We start from the raw sequence: 21,255 nt of genomic DNA on the forward strand, positions 1-21,255 counted from the left end.
ATAACTCTAAAACTCCACAGCCTGTCAGCTACTGTTCTCCCATTTTATTCAGACAAAGCAATTCCTCTCTAGGCCTGAAACTCAAGGACACCTTATTGTCTCAGGCCCAGAGAGATGTAAACAACAATGAAAGGGGGGGGGGCAAACTTGGAGTAAATTACTTCATTACCTGAAACTGTAATTGGAGGATTAACCCCTGATATGGAACTAGACCAAACTTTTAACTTGTGACTGTTGTCCATCTTGGGAAAAGCCCCCTGGAGGGTTTTGACTGCCGAAGGTGCACCTGTTGAAGGCCTTAAATGAAGACCCACTTTTATACTCTTAATTTTGTCTAGCCTCTGTTTTAGATAGCCACTCCAAGGCATCACTGTGAGGTCTTTTGGTTTGTCTAATATATTCATTATACTGGTAATAAGAAAGTGAATGTTTGGATCCTAGTAAATGTTTAGTAAATATTTACTATGTTTGGATCATAGTAAATATACTAGTTCTTAGCTTTCCCATAGTTTTTAGCTCTGGTTTAAAAATAAATATCAATATGTATGATAGAATTGTAAACATAATTGGCTTTTCTGTTCCCATTGTAAGCTGTGCGTAATTATTTTTTTTTAATCACTGAGGTACCTTGGATAAAACACATTTTGCTGTTCTAGCAAATGTACTCTTAGGTGGCTTTGGAACTTCTTCACTAAAATGGGGAGAGGGTAGGGTTAGCAGAACCATTGGCTGCTTGGCATTCTTTTCTTTAGCTTACATTTAATTTTTAAGGTTAGCATTTTGATTCCGTTCTTGTGAAGTTTTGGCTTTTTTAATTGTTATTTTGTTATTTCTTTATCAACCTATTTAGAAACTTGCAGGTGCTTGAAAAAGTCGTGGATGAGAATTAAAATTCTTTTAACATAGAGTAGAAAGATCAAACATTTTTAATTGACTGTTAAAAATCTTTAATTCTCTCAAGATCCTTCAACTGCAAAAAAATAATTGTAAAGAATAAGGCTGAAGATCTCTGTAATTGTGCTTTGCTTCCCTAGCCTTTTTGCCCATGGGCTATGCCTTGGCTTCCTAAGGAGGCATTTGCTTTCAGAGCCAAAGCAAGATTTGTAGCAGCCTGGTGACCTGAAGGCTTTCAAGATTTAGAGCAATTTCAGACCTGTCCAAATTGGAACAAATTTTCTGGGTTAATGAGGGCTCAGAAACTGACTTTGAAATGTTGTTTTCTTGCTTCAACAAGTATTTGTCATGCTTTGGATGTCTGAAAGATGGGCAGTATGAAGCTGAATGCCAGGCACAATATAACTGTATTAGCATAGGTTTTCTGCCTGAGTTAATGAGGCTTTCCAAGAAGTAGAGGTGAGCCTCCAAAGTACTGTGCAGATGTGAGACTCTTGTTTCTGTTGCTCAAGTTAGTGAAGATACCTGCACATCTCCTTCTTATTTTCTGCAGACTGTTGGTGTGTTTTCATCTGTGTGAATGAGATTCATTTGAAGGATTAATATCCTGATTATGAGGAGAAGGTGCTACATTTGATTGCTCCTCTTTTCTCACTGGTCACATAATGGGATGCTGCACTTGTTGTGTAGCTGTCAACAGCTTCAGCTTACAAAAAGCACTGCCTTAGTACTCATTAATTTTGCAATTTGGGAATGTTTACTAATCCTCTGTAGCTAATGATTATTTTGTTTTGTTTTTTTTAATAGCTTTTAGTACCTTAAAGTGCCACATCTCTCTCTTAAATTGAGAAAACTGCATCTAGGAAAAAAAATCCATAACAGGGAGGGCTAAATTATGCCTTAAGTAATATGAGGCCTGTGGTTGTTTTGTTGTTGGGGTGGTTGTTTTATTGTTGGGGTGGTTGATCCAGGTTTTTTTCTCAAGCTCTTACAAGGTGCTTGTTTTTTGTTCTCTTTTGGGCTCTGGTCTTCCTTCCATTTTTCTCTGCATGTGGATAGCAGACTACATGGAGAAAAATAGTCTGCTCTGAGAGGTAAAGGGCATGAGACCTCTGTAGAAAGTGATCTATGGAAGCCTTTGATGTTTTGTGCCAGACTTTCCAACCCACTGGAAGCTCTGAGCAGTTTCAGGTGCAAGGTGAACACTGCTACATACCAACACACTGCATGGTTTATAGTACACATTCCTACAGGATGTGTTCCTACAGTATCAAATGCTTCACAGCAGCAGCATTGGCTGTAGCATGTGCACAGATGTGCTTCCAGAGTAGTAATGCATCTTTCATGAAATGATTTAAGGAATGCACTAAAAGCCAGTACTTTTGGAAATCAGGAAACCATTTGGAGCCATGTACTGCTAGCAGCCATCCACCATTACTAGGCAAGATCAGCCCAGGTGGCTACTACAATGTGACTGGGTAGTTCCAGTAGTATTAGATATATCTAGGTTTTAGAAGAGTGACCAAAGACTAAATAGAGCCAGTGACTTGCCAGTGACTCCTCTGTGGAGCTGCACATAGTATTTGTCCTTACAGTGACTGTTATTTGGCAGAGAATCTCTCTCTGGCTTTCAAAACAACTGTTTTTGCAAATACTACATGAGACTATATAGATTAAAACAGAATTTAATTTTCTTTCCTTCATTTTCACACCTAGATTTTAGGAATGATATAGTGAGATGATTGTTGACTATTATGCCAATAAAGACAGGAGAGAGATCAGCGAGATGGCATTTTTATTGTCTCTAAGGCTTTTCATAGCCATGCAGATTAACAAATTGCATCACACTGAAGGAGAAAAAGCAATTCAAATACTTTGCTTGGTTTTGATTAAAGATGTATAAACCAGGTATTATCACAATGAAATGTATGTGTGAGTTCTGTACAAAGAAGTAACATAATTCATAGCGACATTAACTGCTTTTTAATGAAATCGTTTACTTTGTGCCATATGTACATATCCATTCAACTGCAAGCAGACATATTGTAATTTTGAAATTGTGGGAGTAACAGAGAATCCAGGAGGATCTTCTGGTGAAATGAAATGTAATTATATAGTGTTGGTGCAAATGCTTTAAGGCATGAATGGGAAGAGATGTTTATTCTTTCTGCTGAAGCAAATTTGATTTCTTTTAAATCTCTGAAAGCCCTTTTGACATGAGTTAATCAGGGGCAGCTTCGATCACCAGGCAGTGCTTTTGTAAAAGTGTGAGAAGAATCTTTTATCAAAATATTTTCAGATGTTGCTATCAATTCATTATCTCTTTGTACAGATGGCACAACCAGGGGCATTTTGCAAACCTCTAAAATGTTTTTTCTTAAGTTTAGGCCATGGTACATAAAGGTTTCAGAACCTCACCCATTCCCTTTTAACTTGCCCCTTTTACTTGAAATAGCATTATGATATAAGTAATACATTTCAGTATGGGAGCAGGGAAATCATCTAGTATTCTCCCAGCATGTTTCTGTACTCCACAAGCTGTATTAAACTCGACTTTTAATAGGAGATAATTTGAATATGGTATATTTAACCACTTTAAAGTCCTAAGTGTTTTATTTGCATCAGTTATATATGCTGTGTAGTATATGATTATGAGAAATTCTGTAATGTTGATTTGAATAAAAGCATGACACTTATTAAAAATGGTTTTGTGTGAGTATAGTATTCCAGAGAGCAGAAGGAGCAGAAGGTTTTGGCTGATTTTGTATACAAAAGGTTGAGACTCAAAGCAATTTTAGGTCCTTATTTTTGCTACTGCTGTGATCTTACTGATTTTTGGGCCTGAACATTTTTGTCCTTTCCCTTGTGGAAATTTTGCTGCTTGTCAGATCTAGAGGGAAGTTGATAGAGGGAAATAAACAGGCAAAAGCTAATAAAAAGTCAATCTTATGGAGAAAGCAATGAATTTTATGTTGGTTTTGCTCTAAGCCGGTCCTTTCCATGGTCTGATGAAGTTGCAGAATGGTTTAGCATGGAAGAATCCTCTGAAGGTCAGCCTGTCCAGCCTCCTGCTCAGACCGTGGATATTACCAGGTCCTGAGCATTGCTGCCACACTGAAATATCTGAATGGTTTGAGAATAGGATTGCAACAGATTTGTATTGTCTTAAACTGCCCTGCAGCTCCACTTTAAGGTGCAAGTTGAAGCAACATTTGCTGCCTTCAAAAGTCATACCTTTTTGATTCCTATTGCTGTTTAATTCCTAAGGAATGAGATACTTTGGTATTTTCATGGATCTGGTTTCTGTCATTCAAATAAAGACCAAAGAATGTGAAATAAAATTAGCTGAAAGGAAGTACAGTCCTTCTTATGTGAACTTAAAGTAACACTGGTTCCACTAAGGTGTAGTTAGTTATTAGATTTTCAAGATAGAGGGGTCTGTTAGGTCAGTTTATTGCCATATCCTTGTTTGCAAGAGGTGCTATTGGTTGTGTTTACTTTATCTTGCTTTATTATTTTTATTGATTGTGTTTACTTATTCTTGCTATTGCCTGGGAGAGGATGATGGTGTCTGTCTGTGTTTCCACTTTGGCTTGCTCCCTATTTGACTCCAAGGACCCTGACCATCTGTACTTTGTGCATATTAGCTTGCTTCTGTGCTCCAGTCTGGAACAAACTCAGCAAACAGTTGGGATCCCAGACAAGAAATTAAAGGAAGCACACCCAGAGATCAAAGCCTGCAGCATTATTACTGCTTGGCTTGAACCCACAGGTCAGTGTCTAGAGTGCACAGCAGAACTGGGAGAGTACTACCTGTCAAAAGTCTTTCTGAATTTTATTTATGTTAATATGATGTGGTTGCTAGGGCAGTTGAAATGACTAAGTGACCCACCTAGGGGATGAGGGAAACTCTGAGGATGTAGGCTACTTGGACTTCAGCAAAGTCTTTGCTACTGTCTCCCATGGCATTCTCATGGAAAAGCTGGCAGTCTACATCTTGGACAGGTGCTCTCTTGACTGGATTAAAAACTGTCTGGTTGAGCCCAGAGAAGAGTAGTAAATGGTATCACATCCAGTTGGAGGCCAGTCACTGGTGGGGTTCCTCAGAGCTCAGTACTGGACCAGTCCTGTTTAATGTCTTTATTAAGGGATGAGGGGATCAAGGCATCCTCAATGTGTTCACAGACAACACCAAGTGGGATGGGAGTGTTGATCTGCTGGAGGGTTGGAAGATTCTGCAGAGGGATCTGGACAGGCTGGATCAGTGGGTGAGGCCAGTGGTGTGAGGTCCTGTTGATTAATACACTCAATGCAGGCAGCTCGGTGTGCAGCTGCAGTGGGAGCTGCAGGTTGAGCTCTGTGGGGTGGGAGCTGCCACTTCAGGCTGTGAGCTGCCAACCTTTTGCATGACAAAGGGCACAGGCCCTATGGCCCAGGCAGGTGACACTCAGAGGCACAGCAGGAGCCAGGGATCCCAGACTTCCCTGTGCTAAAACTGTAAGGATATAAAAGCCCAGGTTTCCTTCTTTCGGAGTCCCTCCTCAGAGGCATCCAGCTCAAGCTGTTACTTTGTTATTGCACCATGATTAAATTATTCTAAGCATCAAGACTTTGAGACTCTGCTATGGGAAACTTGGGGTCAAGCTGGTAAGGAAACCTGGTCTGATGATGAGTGGGTTGTGTAGCTGTGAAGGGGCCTTGGTCCCAGCTTAGGTGGTGTGAATGTGACAGAGTGACTCCTGGATGGTCAGACAGGGACAGTTGAACAAGTCCAAGTTGCTGGCTCCTGCACTTCAGTCACAACACTCCCTGCAGCACTACAGGCTTTGGGAGAGTGGTTGGAAAGCAGGCCAGTGGAAAAGGACCTGAGGGTATGTTGGTTGAACATGAGCTGGTTTGTGCCCAGATGGCTGAGATGGTCAAGAGCATCCTGGATTGCATCAAAAATAGTGGGACCAACAGGACTGGGGAAGTGATTGCTCCTCTATACTGACCACTGGTGAGACCACACCTCAAATCCTGTGGTCAGTTCTGGACTCCTCACTTCAAGAAAGACACTGAGGTGCTGAAGCATGTGCAGAGAAGGACAACAGAGCTGGTGAAGGGTCTAGAGAACTGAATCATATGAGGAGCTGCTGAGGGAGCTGGGGTGTTTAGCCTGGAGAAAAGGAGGCTGTGGGGAGAAATTACTGCCCTTCTCAACTGCCTGAAAAAAGTTACAGCAAGATGAGGGTTGGCCTCTTCACCCAGGCAACTGACAGAAAGAGAGGACATAGCCTCAAGCTGCACTAGGGGAGGTTCAGCTTGGACATCAGGAAGAATTTCTTCATGGAAAGGATTGTTAAACATTGGAACGGACTGCCCAGATGGAGTCACCATCCCTGGAGGTGTTCAAGAAATGACTCTACGTGGCACTTAGTGCTATGGTCTAGTTGACAAGGTGGTACTCGGTCAAAGGTTGGACTTGGAGGTCTTTTCCAACCTAAATGATTCTGTATACCTGCACATCATATTTTGATATCCTGAGCTCCTTGTTATTCACTAGTGCTTTTGTATTTAGCATCAAAAAATAATTCTAGACTTCTTCCAGGTGCATCTGGCAAGCTTAATTCTTTTCTCTAAGGTATGTTATCCTGCATATTTAATCTCCATGATTTTCAGCTTGTGAAATCATTACATTTAGGTTGTCCTTGTTTGGCTTAGTAGCTGTGCTATTCCTGAAACATGAAATTCTTAAATGTCAGCTTTGGCCCTGTACAGAAAATAGAGGTAACATGTTTGTGTTCTTGGATAACTATTGTAGCTCACAACATTCTAAATTCTCAAAGCATACATGGTACAATATTTCTTTGCAATAAAACAATGTTATGATATTCTTCAATACTCAAATACTTACCTAAATTTTCTTTAGTAGTCTTCATCTTATTCTTTTAGTGCCTGCTGTGCTTAGAAGAGGAGCTCAGTTGTGTTTTCTGAAAGTTCACCTCTGTGCCTGTTGATGCATCCTGTCTGGCCTGTGTGCTCCTGCTTGTGCACCCACTTCTCATAGCTGACCAGCAATGTGGAATGACACATCACAATCATTAATGATATTAATGACTTATCAATCAAGCATCCTGCTTATTAAAGACCATTAATTTATACCAGATGCAAAACTGAGGCTCACAGCCTGCAAATTACTTTACTTCAAAATAAATAAGCATAGAAGATGGTCAGACCATTCAGCAATTTTTTAAAATCATTATTTTCTTTTTTTTATGTCTAGCCTACCCCAACCTTTTCGTATATTTGTTCTGTAGGTGTTTGCATTGTTGGAAGGTTCTGAAAACCATCAATGGTAATAAGTAAAATATAGTGAAAACCTTGATTGTTGTTACTGTGCTGCTCATCTTCCTCGGTTATGAAAAGGCTGTTGTTATTTTACCTTAAAACTACCATAGTACATAAGGCCATAATGAAAGTTTGAAGTCACAGGAGCCACCTTCTGCCCTGTAGGTATGATATTACACAGCACTTTATTGAGCACATGGCATTCTTTCATCTCTAAGTACAGAAACAATGTTGACTGGATTCACAGGGCATTTATGTGATATTCACAAAAATATGAGCCGCACAGCTGCTGCTGCTTCGTTCATGAGGGCACTCATGCCTTGTGCAGGGCACCTTTCCTTTGGGTGAGGGCTGTGAGCAGGCAGCCCTTGCGCCGGTTCAGTGCCCCCAGCCAAAGGCTGACTGCCGTGCGCCTCTCCGGGCACCTCCCCTCCCAGGTGAGATGCCAAGGGGAAAAAAGGCAGTGGAATCACACTCTGGCCCACTTATTCCCGAGTCTCTAAAAGGGACATCCAATGAGATTGAATGGCAGGCAGTTTAACAGTGATAAAAATAGTGCAACCTATATAATTAGCAAATAGAACTCTCATCTACAGGTTACAGTAAAGCCTAAAATGCTTCATAGGATTGAAATGTACATTTGCAAAGTACATTTGTAATAAGACTTTCACTATTAAATTACATAGGATTAAAAAAATCAGAGCAGATATAAAATCTTATGTTTCAGACAAGCGGGTGAGTCAGCTGCTGACTGCCTAGGGCTAGGACGAAACTTCCTGTATTAATCAGGTTATTCTATAATTACAAGGTTTCTTGCACCTTCCTCTGAAGCGGGTACTGAGTGCTGTCAGAGAAAGAATACTGGAGCAGGCGGACAACAGGTCTGATTGGTATGGCGATTCTTGGCTTTTTCTGTCTCTTTTATGTTGTTTTGTTTTAAATTCCCTTGTCACTAATACGGACGGTCGATATGAATAGTGTGCTATTAGAGAAAGAGTGCTACTCTGCTTCTTTCAGACTGAATACAAATTTGTTGCTAAGGATTTGACCTACTCAAGGACAGGATCATATGGTGGAAGGGGGAGTGGGTCTAGAAGAGATGAGCAGCAGCAGGAATGCACAAATGGAAGGGACTGTTTAAAGCAAACCTGAATAATTAGAAAGGAGAAGAAGGAAAATTGTATAGCAACCTGTTTATGTCAGTGGTTTGCCTAGAGACTACTCGGGTATGGTGAAAAAGAAAGTGTTGCTAAATCAGCTCAACCTCCTGAAAAGAGAGGATGATTTAACAATTGTCCTTCCTTCACAAAGAGATGTTGCTCTAGCCATAAATACAGCAGTCATAAATATGACCGACAAAGAGATGTTAATACTGGCTGGGATAAATCGTTGTTATAATGGAGGGTATGATAGCAAGGAGATGACGGTTTGTGGGGTTGCTTTATTTTAACTAGAGCATGGAAAAATAGAGTTCACTTCATTGTAAGGCAGCTGTACCTAACCTGGTTAGTGTGCTGTAACTCAGGAGCTACTCACAGCAGCATGGCTCCCTCCCTCTCTACTGGCTTGCAGTTTTTGAGTCCCCTCTGCACACACATAGAGCCCTCACTGACTGAACCAAGAGTATTTCTCACACTGGAAAGGTGAGGGGGGTTATACAAGAAGGTGTGAATGTGGGTGAGACTCCCCAGAATAGAAGAAGCTTTTGCTCAGACATTTGCCTTGGGTTGCCTGGATGTAATTATACCTAAGTGGAGTACGGGGAATCATACTCTGGGCCTCTGCTACAGCAAATTTGATGTTTCTGAGCTAGTCCTCTGTGTTTTCTCCAAACACAAACTGGATGGGGACACCATGAAAATCAGAGAGGTATTGCATCCTGAGCACTGTTACTCTTGTGTGTTTGAAGGTGGATTAGGAAGGAATAACACTTCTGGAGCAGAACATGTATTAAAAAAAAATTAAAAAAAAAATCAAAGAACTCTAACCTAGGATCACAGAGTACATTAACACAGAGGTGCAACGATTAAATCCTCAGTATTGGAGTACACAGTGTTCTAGGCTGGTGTTTCATATGGAATAACAGCAGCTCATCTGTGAATTGAATTGCAGCATGTAAATGCTTTTGTAGAAGCATTGCTTTGGTACACCAAGATACCCTTCCTGGGAGTGTAAAACAAATTAATTCTTGTAAACAGTTTGTGTGAGAATGATAGTCCCCACTGGAGTCTGTTTTTTCAAGCATGGCTCTCCTAAAACAGTGTGGTCCCTGCAGAACTGAGATTAAAGGTGTCAAGTTCTGGTTCTGCAAAGCCATGGAAGTGGTTGGAAGAGTGGTAGTGGTTTGTAAGAAGCAAAGTCTTATCTTGGATCACATGCTGGTATCCCAATTGATGCAAACACAGAGACTCTGCATATGAAATAAAACTAGGCTATATAAAAATAAGGAGGGGAATACAGGCCTAGAAACACCTAAAAGGTGTTTTCTGCAGCTTGCACATGGGGCCTTAGTGGCCATGAGCTTGAAAAATTAAATAAAGCAAAGCTGTCTGATACTTGGTGATGAAACTGAGACCTTTCACAGCAAAGGCTAGGTGAAAATTTCCCCTAGAGCTGTAGTTACGACATTGAGAGAAAAATGTGCTGGAGCTGGGTGATAGAGCTGGGGAAAAAACAAAAAAAGGTATGAGAGTTAGCACACTCTATTGCTGTTTAAATAGCACAGTTGAAGTTTATCAGTTCATCATGGTGTATGTATAGAATTTAAAATGAGTTACTTACTGTGTTATGCCATGCCAGGAAATACTGTATTTCCAGCAGACACTCATGTACTAAAGAACTGCATGCTGATGTATATGAAAGCCAACACTTAGGAAGCCTAATTCATCCTCTTGGATTAATTTCTCTCATGTTAATGCATTTACAGTTTTCTGTAAAGAAAATCAAGTATAAGCCTCCTGTGAAAGGTTCTTTTCTGGACTGATATTGTAGAACAGGAAGATAATTTGTTTTAGAAAGACAAGATGAAGCTACCAAAAATTTACTGAATTTTACTTCTCATTTAGTTTTAAACTGCCCTTTTTATAAAAAATTCTGCAAAATTATACTCAAAATTCTCAGCTCCCAAATATAATTAAGAATCCTCATATTTTATGTGTTGTCATATATGTATAAGATTCAGGTAAGGAAGTAGTTCAACTGAACTCAAATTAATGTAGTCACTGACAACATTATGACTCACTGCAGTATTTTGAAAGCTGTTTATCTCAAGTTTGCTGGAATCCTGGACGGTTCCACAGAAGAACTTCAATTTAAATAAACCAATCAAACTCTGTCGCTGAGCAATTAAATATCTCCATGGTAACAGGGATTAAGCACATAAGGTAAAGACCTGCTGACAGTGCAGAGATTATTTCAAATTTCTGGCTCTTCCAGCAGTAGACAAATGAATTTACATTTTCTGTATCGAATGTTGGGAGATATAAAATGAAAGCGATTGAGCTACTTCTGTGACATCTTGGGACTTCAGACAGTATTTTCTTGACAGGGGAAGTAATTAGCTGGAATTACAAGAAGGAACTTAGCAGACAGATACAAATAAGCATTTGCTCATGGGATTTATTTAGCTCTTTATAATTAAAACCTGGAAAAGCATATTATTTAGGATACAAATAGCATGGAAAAATCTTGCCATAATTTAAAAAATTTAACAGCATAATAGCACCATTTTTTTTTCTAATTTTTAAGTGATCCTAGGTCCACTTAGGAGAGAAGGTTATTTGCAGCTCTGCTATCAAGTAGTATTTTTAATGAGAAATGTACTTTTAAAGTTATAGTGTAGATAGCTATACTGATATTCAGTGAAGACATAGGATGATGCTTTAATCAGTCCTAACATCTTTCTGATTCTCTCTGACTCTATTCCTAGCTTTTACATGTGTATTTATTAAAACTACTGGAAATGCACATCTGTTGGCATGTGTAGTTTTCAGCTTTCAGTTATGTGGCTTAGGGTTGGTTTGTTTTTCTTTTCTCAGACTGGCTTTTGGTTTGGTTCCTAGGGACATAGAAAGACTTGGAAAGGACCTTAAAGATCAGTCAGTTCCAAGCACCTGGTGTGCACAGGGACACCTTTCACTAGACCAACCAGTGCAGTTGCTCAGGGCTACATCCAGCCTGGCCTTGAAAACTTCCAGCAATCGGGCATCCAAAGCTTCTTTGGGCAACCTGTGTTGTTTTAATTCCTCACTGCCCTCAGAGTAAAGAATTTCTTCCTAGTATCTAATGTAAATCCAGCCTCTTTCAGATTAAAACCATTGCTCCTTGTCCTGTCACTGAAAGCCCTTGTAAAACATCTTTCTCCAGCTCTCCTGTAGGGCCCCTTAAGGTACTGGAAAGCTGCTCTAATGTCTCCCTGGAGCCTTCTCTTCTCCAGACTGAACAATCCCATTTCTCCCAGCCTGTCTTGATAGGAGAGTTGCTTTTCTGTCAAAATGTGGGAAGTGGAAGTGAGCTGTAGCTATTCATCCTGTATTAGGCACTTGTAAACTCTGCAGTGCTTCTGCATTCCAAATATTCTTTCAGTATTTTGAGCTCACAATACATTGAGATGAAAGGTGTATGCTTCCCACCACTAGTGCTTACTAGTTTGAGGTTGGTCTTGGAGTCATGCTGCTCTCATTCTTTGTGGCAGGATGGACTTCCTACCCTTGCAGATAAGACACTTGGAAAACATTTCATGAGACTAAGTTGTACATGGACTCACAAATGAACCTCTTCAGTTGGAATTAGAATTTACCCTGTCAGGCTACATTTTGTTGTCTGCTTTTGATTGTGGGAGTCCATACAATCTTGGATATCTTTGGTTCCCTGTTCATTTCAAGCATAAGCTTAGGTCTCTGTGCGTAAAGAGACAGGCTTTTTAGCTGTGCTCTTATGAAGAGACATTGCTTCAATTGTCCTAGTTGTCTGACACTCAGCTTTATGTTACAATGTCCTTCCTTGCATATCGAGGTGCAATTTTTTCTCTTTGCATCTTGGGATGAAAAACTTTTGTTAAAAATTCATAATAAATATGGCAGATATATCTAAAAGTCATGGTAACTGGTACATTCCTAAAGGAAGAGATTACCACTAAGCACATTTGGTAGGAATGAGTATAGTGTCTGTTTATGACTGCACTCTTAACCATTCAAAAAAAGCAGAAGCCGATGGTAAAGTTAGCTTCTGGCATAAACATCCAGCAAATGTAGAAGGAAGGAGTACTGAACCATTGATGAAACTTCAGGTAAACCGGCAAGTCAGGGGTTTATGGACGAGGTGTCTTAAGAAAGAATTTCAAAGATAGAGTTTCTGAGGAGTGCTGTTTTAGATAATGCACTTCCTGGGCTTGACCCAGTGGGAACAACAGTTTTACCTGGGGTCTAAAGAGATACTTCCTATTTCTGTTCCTGCTTATAATCCCTTTTGTGTCGTGTTTCTTCTTGCTGCTGTGTTTATTGGTTTTGTTTAATCCAGTCAGTGCCTTGAGCTGGACAGAAGAGACTTGGCAAAAAGCCATACTTATAAAAGACATTTTGGGTTGGGCCATGAGGGACTGATTTTGGCAGCTCACAGTAATGACATTTAGAGGTTTTGTCGCATAATTCCTGTTGCCAGCATCCAATGAAGATGCAGTTCCACCCTTTAACAGGGTCCTATGGAAGTACAAGCTAGTGATCTATCTATGAGAAGGAACCCATAAGCATAGCAATGGTGTTGCACACTGACAGGTTGCAACTTTCCAATCTTTTTAGTTAAAATATACATATAAAAATAGGGGTTTCAATGCCTTCCAACACAGGCCAAAATTATGGCTATGTCTTGAAAAATATTTTGTTCCCCAGAGTGTCACACTATGACTAGCCAGAATTTCCAAAAGGCTTTGAATAGTGCCTGGTAAGAGAAATCCCAACATCAGTGTACTCAAGCTCCATCTGAGACAGCCCTGTTAGTTTCCCTGACTAGAATTAATTAATGCAAGTGCAGGCTAATGGGCTGATCATAGAAACAGCTGCTTTCATGGCATGAGCCTTCAGGAACACTGCTCCTGAAGGAGGAACCCTATCACCTGAACATAATGTGTAATAGATGCACAGCTGGTTTCCCAGCCTTGCCTCTGTGACTTGCATAGGCAATTGAGCCCTGTGCTGAACGCCTGGGTGCTGTTAGGGAGAGTGACAGGGCAGGGCTTCATGGAGAGCTGCTTGGAGGGGGAAGTTTGGTTGGGTGGCTTGATTTTTTCCATAAGCTTCTGTTCCACAAGCTGTACTCAGAGTGAGCTGGCACATCCCAGCCAGCCTTAGAAAAAAAGGATGTCATGACTGCCCATGCTCAAGATTTGTCAATGTGAAACAGCCAGGTAGCAGTTAGCTTAATGATGCTGTTGTTTGACCTTGAACTCACATTTAAAGAATCGATCAGCAGAACCTCCAGAGAAATTTGCTCAAAAAAATTGTGGATTTTGGTCACTGGAGTTCTTTTTTTCTTATTGTTTTGTTGTGGTTTTGTTTGTTTGTTTGGTGGGGGGTTGTTTTGTTTGTTTGTTTGTTTTAGTTTCAAGGTTTTTAATTTGGTTGGTTTGGTTCGGTTTTGTGGGGTTTCTTGTTTGTTTGTTTATACTACAGGAGCACAGGAAATCTGCCACATAAAATTGGGATCCTCATGTACTACTAAGTGGTTACATTTTAATTAGAAGATGCTAGAAAGACAGTGACTTTATTCTCATTATGGGTTGCAAATCTAAAGCATGAAAAGATTAAGTGAATTTTTTAAGGAGGGATTTACTGTCACCCTCTCCTCCCCAAATCTCTGTTAAAGCTTAAGAACTGAATGTGCATTTTTTCATAAGTACCATTCAGTGACAAATTAAAAAGCTAAGTTATCCACATGTTGCCAGACTAAGTATAGTGCCATATTTTAAAGTCATAATGATGATTTAATGTAAATATTAATGATATAAAAGTGATTTTCTGCCAAGTGTTTGCCTAAATTTTTATAGAATACAGCACAAATGCTGAATGCTTCTGCTACTTGGAAGAGTGAAACTAAAGTGTTTGCTCTAACCAATCAGTGTCTTATTCCCTAATGAGCTTTTAAGTTCCTTGGACTTTCTGCCATTCCTAGGCTACCATAAAGGTTAGCATGGACAATCTAAAAATTTATTTGGTTTCTCAAGCGGGTTTTATACCTCAGACTGATCTTTCTGCTATAACAGCTAAGCTGCTGCTGGCACCTGACTTTGCTACTCTAAAATTATTTTGGGATAGCTTTGCAAACAGTACTTGCAACTGGTCTATTGGCTGCATTATAGAATGGCTGCTGCTTTCAATAAATCTGAAGAGCATTGTTTTTACTGGAGAGGTAAATGTGGGTATATATGAGACTTAGGGGGATTCTCAGGCTAAAAACTTGAAGGTAGAGGAGAGAGAGGCAGCAGAAGCCAGGAGTGGTTTATTCCAGTCCCAGTTTCAGGATTCAGCATGATGGCATAGAGTGGTGTGTGAGTATGAGAGACAGGTATGTGTGTATATACACACATAGATACATCTCCTGCACTTGTACAGTGCTGATGCTAAGAACTGCAAAAAGTGTGTTACATATTTAAGGAAGACATTTTTAATCATCTGGATTTATAGTCTAGTTTATAGAGTCTCAAATCTTTCAGTGATATGCATGCTCCTGAAAACTGTTATAAGTGAGGCATAATTAGCTGAATAACTGTTTATATAAATACATTGCAAAAAAAGCAACAGATGTGTAGGAAACATTAAAAGGAGTGACCAACATTGAGAGATTCATAAAAAGTAGAAACTAGAGGGGCTGTAGTGAGGTTTGCAGAAATGTAGCATGAGTTAGTTCTTACAGTGGCTCTTTATCCATACATAAAAGGAAGGGGAGACCTCTGCATTTTACTGTGTTTGTCTGTGTTCTTTACACAAAGACGTGATTAAGGATTAAAAACAAAATCTTTCCAATGATCTAAATGTAATTATTCAAACAAATGAGGAGAGAAATCTTGATTTATTAGCTGATTTGCTGAGAGAAATCCAAGTATCATCATTTGAGTATGTCAGTGGAAAATGCTGTTGTAGAGATAGGGAAGTGTTATTTATTGCAGCTAGACATGTTTGAGAGGGGGAATTCAAATAACAAATGCAGAAACTACTGTTAGAATGGTTTTGGTGAGGGAAAAAATTAGGGGAGACAAGAACACACAGATTTGTCTAATACAGCAGAAGATAAAGAGGGAATAAACACAAGGAAGAAGCAAGAAATATTTAAAACAAAAAGCAGTTTGTGGCAAAAAACCAAAAGGCACTATATATTCAAATTGCAAGAGAGAAGACCCTTAAAGATTAGAGCAATGGAGTTAATTTCCAAGTTTGCAGCCAGAGCACTGGATTGAGTAATCCAAAATGTATTTACAAGAATGATTATTGGTAAATATTTAAAAGAGGATATTGGACACAGTTTATATGATAGATTGTAAAAAAGCATGGGATTGGAGATGGTGGCAAACCAGATCATTCCCATTCCTGTTTTTCTGTAAGTCAAGTGACACTTTACTTCTTTCTTTAGCATGGTGAACATGAAATCTAAGCAACACATTTGCAAAACAGACTTAATCCACTATATGCCCTTAGAACCTTTTGCAAATATTAATGAAACATATCTAATTATCTCTGTTAGACAGATTACTCAAGGCAATTTAGATTGCCATATAAAAGCAGAATAAAAATCAGTGGTTTTAGTTACCATATGGGTAATAAAAATACTTAAATGGGATGACATTCAAGGCGATGATATCATTTGACCAGGCTTTTGGAAAACTGGATAAATGCTCTTTTCTAAATTCTGTCAGAGAATGATGAATAATCCCATTTTAAAAAATGCTTTCGTTGAAAGATAGGAGAGGAAATATTTTTTTTCTGAAGTGTTTATATGTAGTATCAGCAAAATGTTTTTCTTTCTTTGGATAACGGGCATTATCATCAATCTTATTAAAGGATAAAACATAGAGGTAGTCTGCAAATATAAGGACAAGTTAAAGGACTATTTCTTTCTGGAAGTTTTGGTTTTTATACTGTTTTATGATAACAACCAGCATCAGTCATTAATTTCATCAGGATATGCTGGTTGTCCTCTGCTGCCCACTTATCTAAAAAAGCAATTGCTAGTATCTGATATCATTTTTTTGAAACAGTACATAGGGAATCTTTTTGCTTATGTGAACTTCTGCATAATTGTGGTAATATATGTGGTAGTTTTGAGTGAGAAGACTTTTGCTGCCAGTAATATAAATGGTGGTGCTTTAGAAGTGTGCTAGTTAGACAGCCCTTCAGAGAAACAAAACCCAACAATTTGAATTCATTTGGCATGCATATGGTACAAGTTGCCAAAGCCTCCATAGTTCAGGCAACCTATGTAATAATCAGCTTCCTTAGTCTAATGCTACAAGTTACCTCCACACAGGGTGTTAGTTTTGGGTTTTGATGGTTTTATTAGTTTATTTAAAGACTGGCTTTTATTTTTGCTGTTCAGTATCAATAGCACACTTTTCCTGGCATATAGAGACAGCAGTTTCCTTGAACAGGCTATCAACAGTTTGCAGTGTTGCAGCACAGACCCTACAGCACCTACCCCTACACCCTACAGTAACTACCCAATAGAAGGAAATACAGATACAAAATAGTGTCAAACAAGTGTTGGCACTAGAGCAAAGCAACTGGCTACACATGTCCAGAATATTCTGGTGGTTATTTCACATGCTTCATCAGGCCTACCATCTGACTGGCCCAATGTCTCTTTCCCTTCTTATCCTAATGTATATAAGGTAATGCTCCTTATGAGTTCTCATATATATATATATATATGTGTGTTTGTGTGTGTGTGTGTGTGTAGTTTCAATTAAAGTAAAACAACTAAAGTAATGCAAGTCAAATGTAGAAAATGTTTTAAGAGAGGACAGATTGGTGAGTATCTACATCAGAAGGGATTCCTCCCATGCTGGTCTGATGGCACCAGGCTGCTGCAGTCCCCTGTCCCCTGGTCCATCTCCCCATTAGGCTAAGCATGCAGCCCCCATGACTGACACAGATGACCACCAGACCATGCATGCAGGCAGGCAACCAGTGCCCTGCAGGGATCACATCAGCACAAACAGCCCACTCATGAACAAGACCAGTACAAACAGCCTGATCCTGCTCTTCCCATCAGCAATTGGATCTTGCTATTGGGTCATGTATACCCATGCACACTCAATCTCCCCGTATCTGTGCAGAATTTGTGTCACCAGTAGCTGATCCACACCTGTGGTCTCCCCCACAGCAGACCCTTGCCTCTGGTCTCTCCAGTGCCATGCTCCATGTTACTTTTCCTCATTGGATTCACTTCCATAACATCTGCACCTAAACTTGGTGTTTGTGGACCATTACCTAGAGGCTATTAGCCCTACACAGTAAGACCAATACAGTCCCCTTGGCACTGTTGGCCTTGGACATTCAGTTCCCCAAGGGTTGGTTGGGGTCCTGTCAAACATGGTGATCTTCCACATGGTTCTCACCTGCCCATGACACCCAGCCAGCCCTCCCTGTCACTTGTGGCACTTCTCACTCTGCTGTGTGTTACAGCCAGATGTTTCTCTGGATGTGCTTTCCAGTTTTTCTTGGTTGATCAGCTGCACCTTAATCTCTGTATGCATTAAAAAAAAAAAATTCCTTATGAAAACAGAAAAATGTGTGTGTTCACTACATAGTGCCAAGAGTGGTCAATTCCAAATTCTGTCAAAATCAACCTCTGTGAAAGAAAAGGAAGAAAGATATATCACAAGTTAGAACAAGGGTTTTGCTCTACATTTTTCAGTGAAGTTTTGATTCTAATTACAACTATTGTATTTTAATTCTTTCTAACAGTACTTCAGGAGCCGAACATTTTTATTTATATGTGCTTTCTCTGCAGTAAATGAGGATGGTTGTCTAAGCCAGACATTGTAGATTTATAAAAAGCTATACTGCTCTATTGGTGTTCCAAAATCTTGGAAAAACTTGAATGAAATTATCAAGTTCTTCATGATCTCATTCTTTTTACAAGGGCTGCTGAATACCTTTCATCAGCAGACCCTTTCCAGCTATTTGTAATCTTACATGCTTTCCTTGACTGAGGTTACAAGTTTTGTTCCCATCTCTTTTCTGAGACCTAATTGGTATATTGCAAATTATCTTCCCTTTCCTGGAGAAACAGATGTTTTGCCAAAGTGCATTGCAAAGCTTGGTTCCCAGTGTTTGAGACATATTTGAAACATGACCCACACATCCCCTTGCAACCAGGGATGTATTTTCTGTTGTTGCTGTGAAGGTCTCCTGTTGTAAGAGCCTTCTGAAAATTTGGAAATTGCCAGGAACACAGAAGGAGCAGTAGTGCCCATGTAATATGTCCAAAAGTCACACAGCTAAAAAGAAGTATGCTGATAGTGATTGCTGGGCATCAGAATGGAGAGCTGAGGGGGAAGCTAGGTAAACATGTGGACAGCACAATTCGAGGAGGAACTAGTGTGAGTGACAGGACTTGTTTTAACTGAGTTTAACAGGATAGTCATTAGGAACCATGAGAGGAGAAGGATTGGGTGGAGAAGAATTGGTCTCACAAGGAGATGGGAGAAAGAAAGTTGGAGGATAGGGGAAGTAGCAAATGACATCTGTAATTTTTTGGCAACACAGTGGCACTGACTCATGATCTGGTTATGATGTGTAATAAGCTCTGCTATTGCACTGCCTGTTTTATTATAATTTTTTTGCATATGAATTCTCTGTATTTATGCCCATCAAATGGATAGGAGCATTAAGTCTGCAACATGAATGTTAATATTTTGTTTTGTCAAATGCCCAAAACACTTAGCCATGTGTTATATGCATATTTACATTATTAAAACATTTTTAGAGTTCAGGAGTGACATGAGTTAAGTACTAAAACATTTTAGCGTTTAGGAGCTGCATGAATTAAGTATTGCAGTTCTTTCTAACTGAATCAAAATTTGTCTTACAAAATATAATATTTAGTTGTCCTGAAATGTGTCTGCTGGTAGTTCTGAAGTATTCATTTCATGCTGTGGTGCTGCCTTTCACAGAGGTGTTATTAGTATTTTAATTATATGTATCATTGCCACTGTCAATACGAGACCACAAGATGAATACAATTCAGCTCTCCTGCACAGACTACATTTGTGTTCTGTATTATTGTAGATCTTTAATAATATATTTATGCAAAACCTGCTGTTGAATTTAGACATTAGTTGTCATCACAGGAAATAAAGAGACAGAGTCTCTACCATAAGTCGGGTTGGCTTCATTAATGTCAGCAGAGCCCCACTGATTTACACCAACAGAAATGACACAAAAGCACTTTTTATATTTTACTGCTTCTCCCATGAGTTACTCTACTACAGTTCTTCATGAGTCCTAGAATAACAGCTCTTTTTCTCTTTTTTCCCCATCTCTTTCTCTCTGTGCTTTTGTTGTTTTTTTTAGCCACTTGAGCTCAAAAATATTCTTACCTAGTTTGAGTAAGTGTAGAAAAAGGTTTAGCATTGTGTTTGTCCATAGCTACCATGGAGGCATTTCAATTTTTACTTTTTCATTAGAGATATTAGTCAAAGTGTGCTTTGGGCTTTTGTGAATGGGAAGCTGGCTGCCTGTAGCTTTTCCGGCCTTGTTCTGCAATCATCATCCACACATAAATGTTTATGGATGTGAATGGATGTCCTGTCAGCCCCATAGTAGAACCCAAATTGCAAACGATTGAGTTTAATTAGGCCTACTGCATTTATTATGGGGACCTTGACGCATTTCTCTTAGATAAGTGCATTATGGGGTCATTTTTCTGGATCAAGGTCTCAGTTGTGACTCAGGAAGAAAAAAGGCCTAGTCAAACCCAGGGTTCTCCCTGCACTGCAGTCAGTGATAGTTGCTGTGAATCCTGTGATCGGTGCACCCCAGTCAGCCCTGACTGAGCTGGCACGGATACCAGTACAGCTCCTGCTATGGCAGCATCAAGCTTTGGCTGGTGTGAAGTGGAGCAGGTTAAGCTTGTGCTGTGCTCTGCAGTGCAGCAGCTGGGCTTCCTGCAGAACCCTGGCTGAAAGCTGTATAGATTTCAGACTTCTCACAGCTCACTACTCATGTATTCCCTTTTATAGATAGTTGTCCTTAGTGATGGACTCGGATTTTCAGCCTGACCTATCTTCTAATGGAAATACTCTCTAGGGATGTACTGGTCTTTTCTGCATGGGAGAATCTCTTGTATCTTGTTGCAGTTAGCAGCCTCCACCTTGCACTCCTGGTTTGTATTAGCAATAGCATGGCCAGCAGGACTAGGACAGTGATCATCCCACTGTACTCGGCACTGGTGAGGCCACATCTCGAATCTCGTGCTCGGTTTTGGGTCCCTCCCTAGAGGAAAGACTTTGAGGTGCCAAAGCAAGTCCAGGGAAGGGCAATGGAGGTGCTGAAAGGTCTGGAACACAAGACCCATGATAACCAACTGAGGGAGCTGGGGTTGTTTAGCCTGGAGAAGAGGAAGTTGAGGTGGGACCTTATTGCTGTCTAAAACCACTTGAAAGGAGGCTGTATTCAGTCACTTCTGCCTGGTGACAGGGTGGGAGAAAGTGGCCTCAAAGTTGCGCTAGAGAAAGCTTAGATTGGATGTTAGGAAAACTTCCTTCATGGAAAGCATTTTCAAGCTCTGAAACAGGCTGCCCAGGGAAGTGATTTCTTAACCAACCCTGGAAGTATTCAAGAGACATGTAGATGTGGCACTTAGGGACATGGTTTAGTGTTCGATTTGGCAGTACTTGGTTAATGATTTGGTTTAGTGATTTTAAAGGCCTTTTCCAACCTAAATGATTTTGTGATTCTATGAGAACTTGCAGCTTTATTCTGTGAATAATTGGTTTTTTCAGCTTGGTTGCTATTTCAGATCAAATCAAATGTAATGTGT

General features: G+C 39.8%; 1 protein-coding gene across 1 annotated transcript in view; it reads left to right on the forward strand.

Moving 5' to 3' along the window:
• The window catches only part of FRMPD4 (FERM and PDZ domain containing 4), a 295,578-nt gene that overhangs the window by 187,569 nt on the left and 86,754 nt on the right, over positions 1-21,255 (forward strand). The gene's annotated exons all lie outside the window — the stretch shown is intronic.

Source organism: Molothrus aeneus, chromosome 2 (assembly GCF_037042795.1).
Source record: "Molothrus aeneus isolate 106 chromosome 2, BPBGC_Maene_1.0, whole genome shotgun sequence".
Lineage (NCBI taxonomy): Eukaryota > Metazoa > Chordata > Aves > Passeriformes > Icteridae > Molothrus > Molothrus aeneus.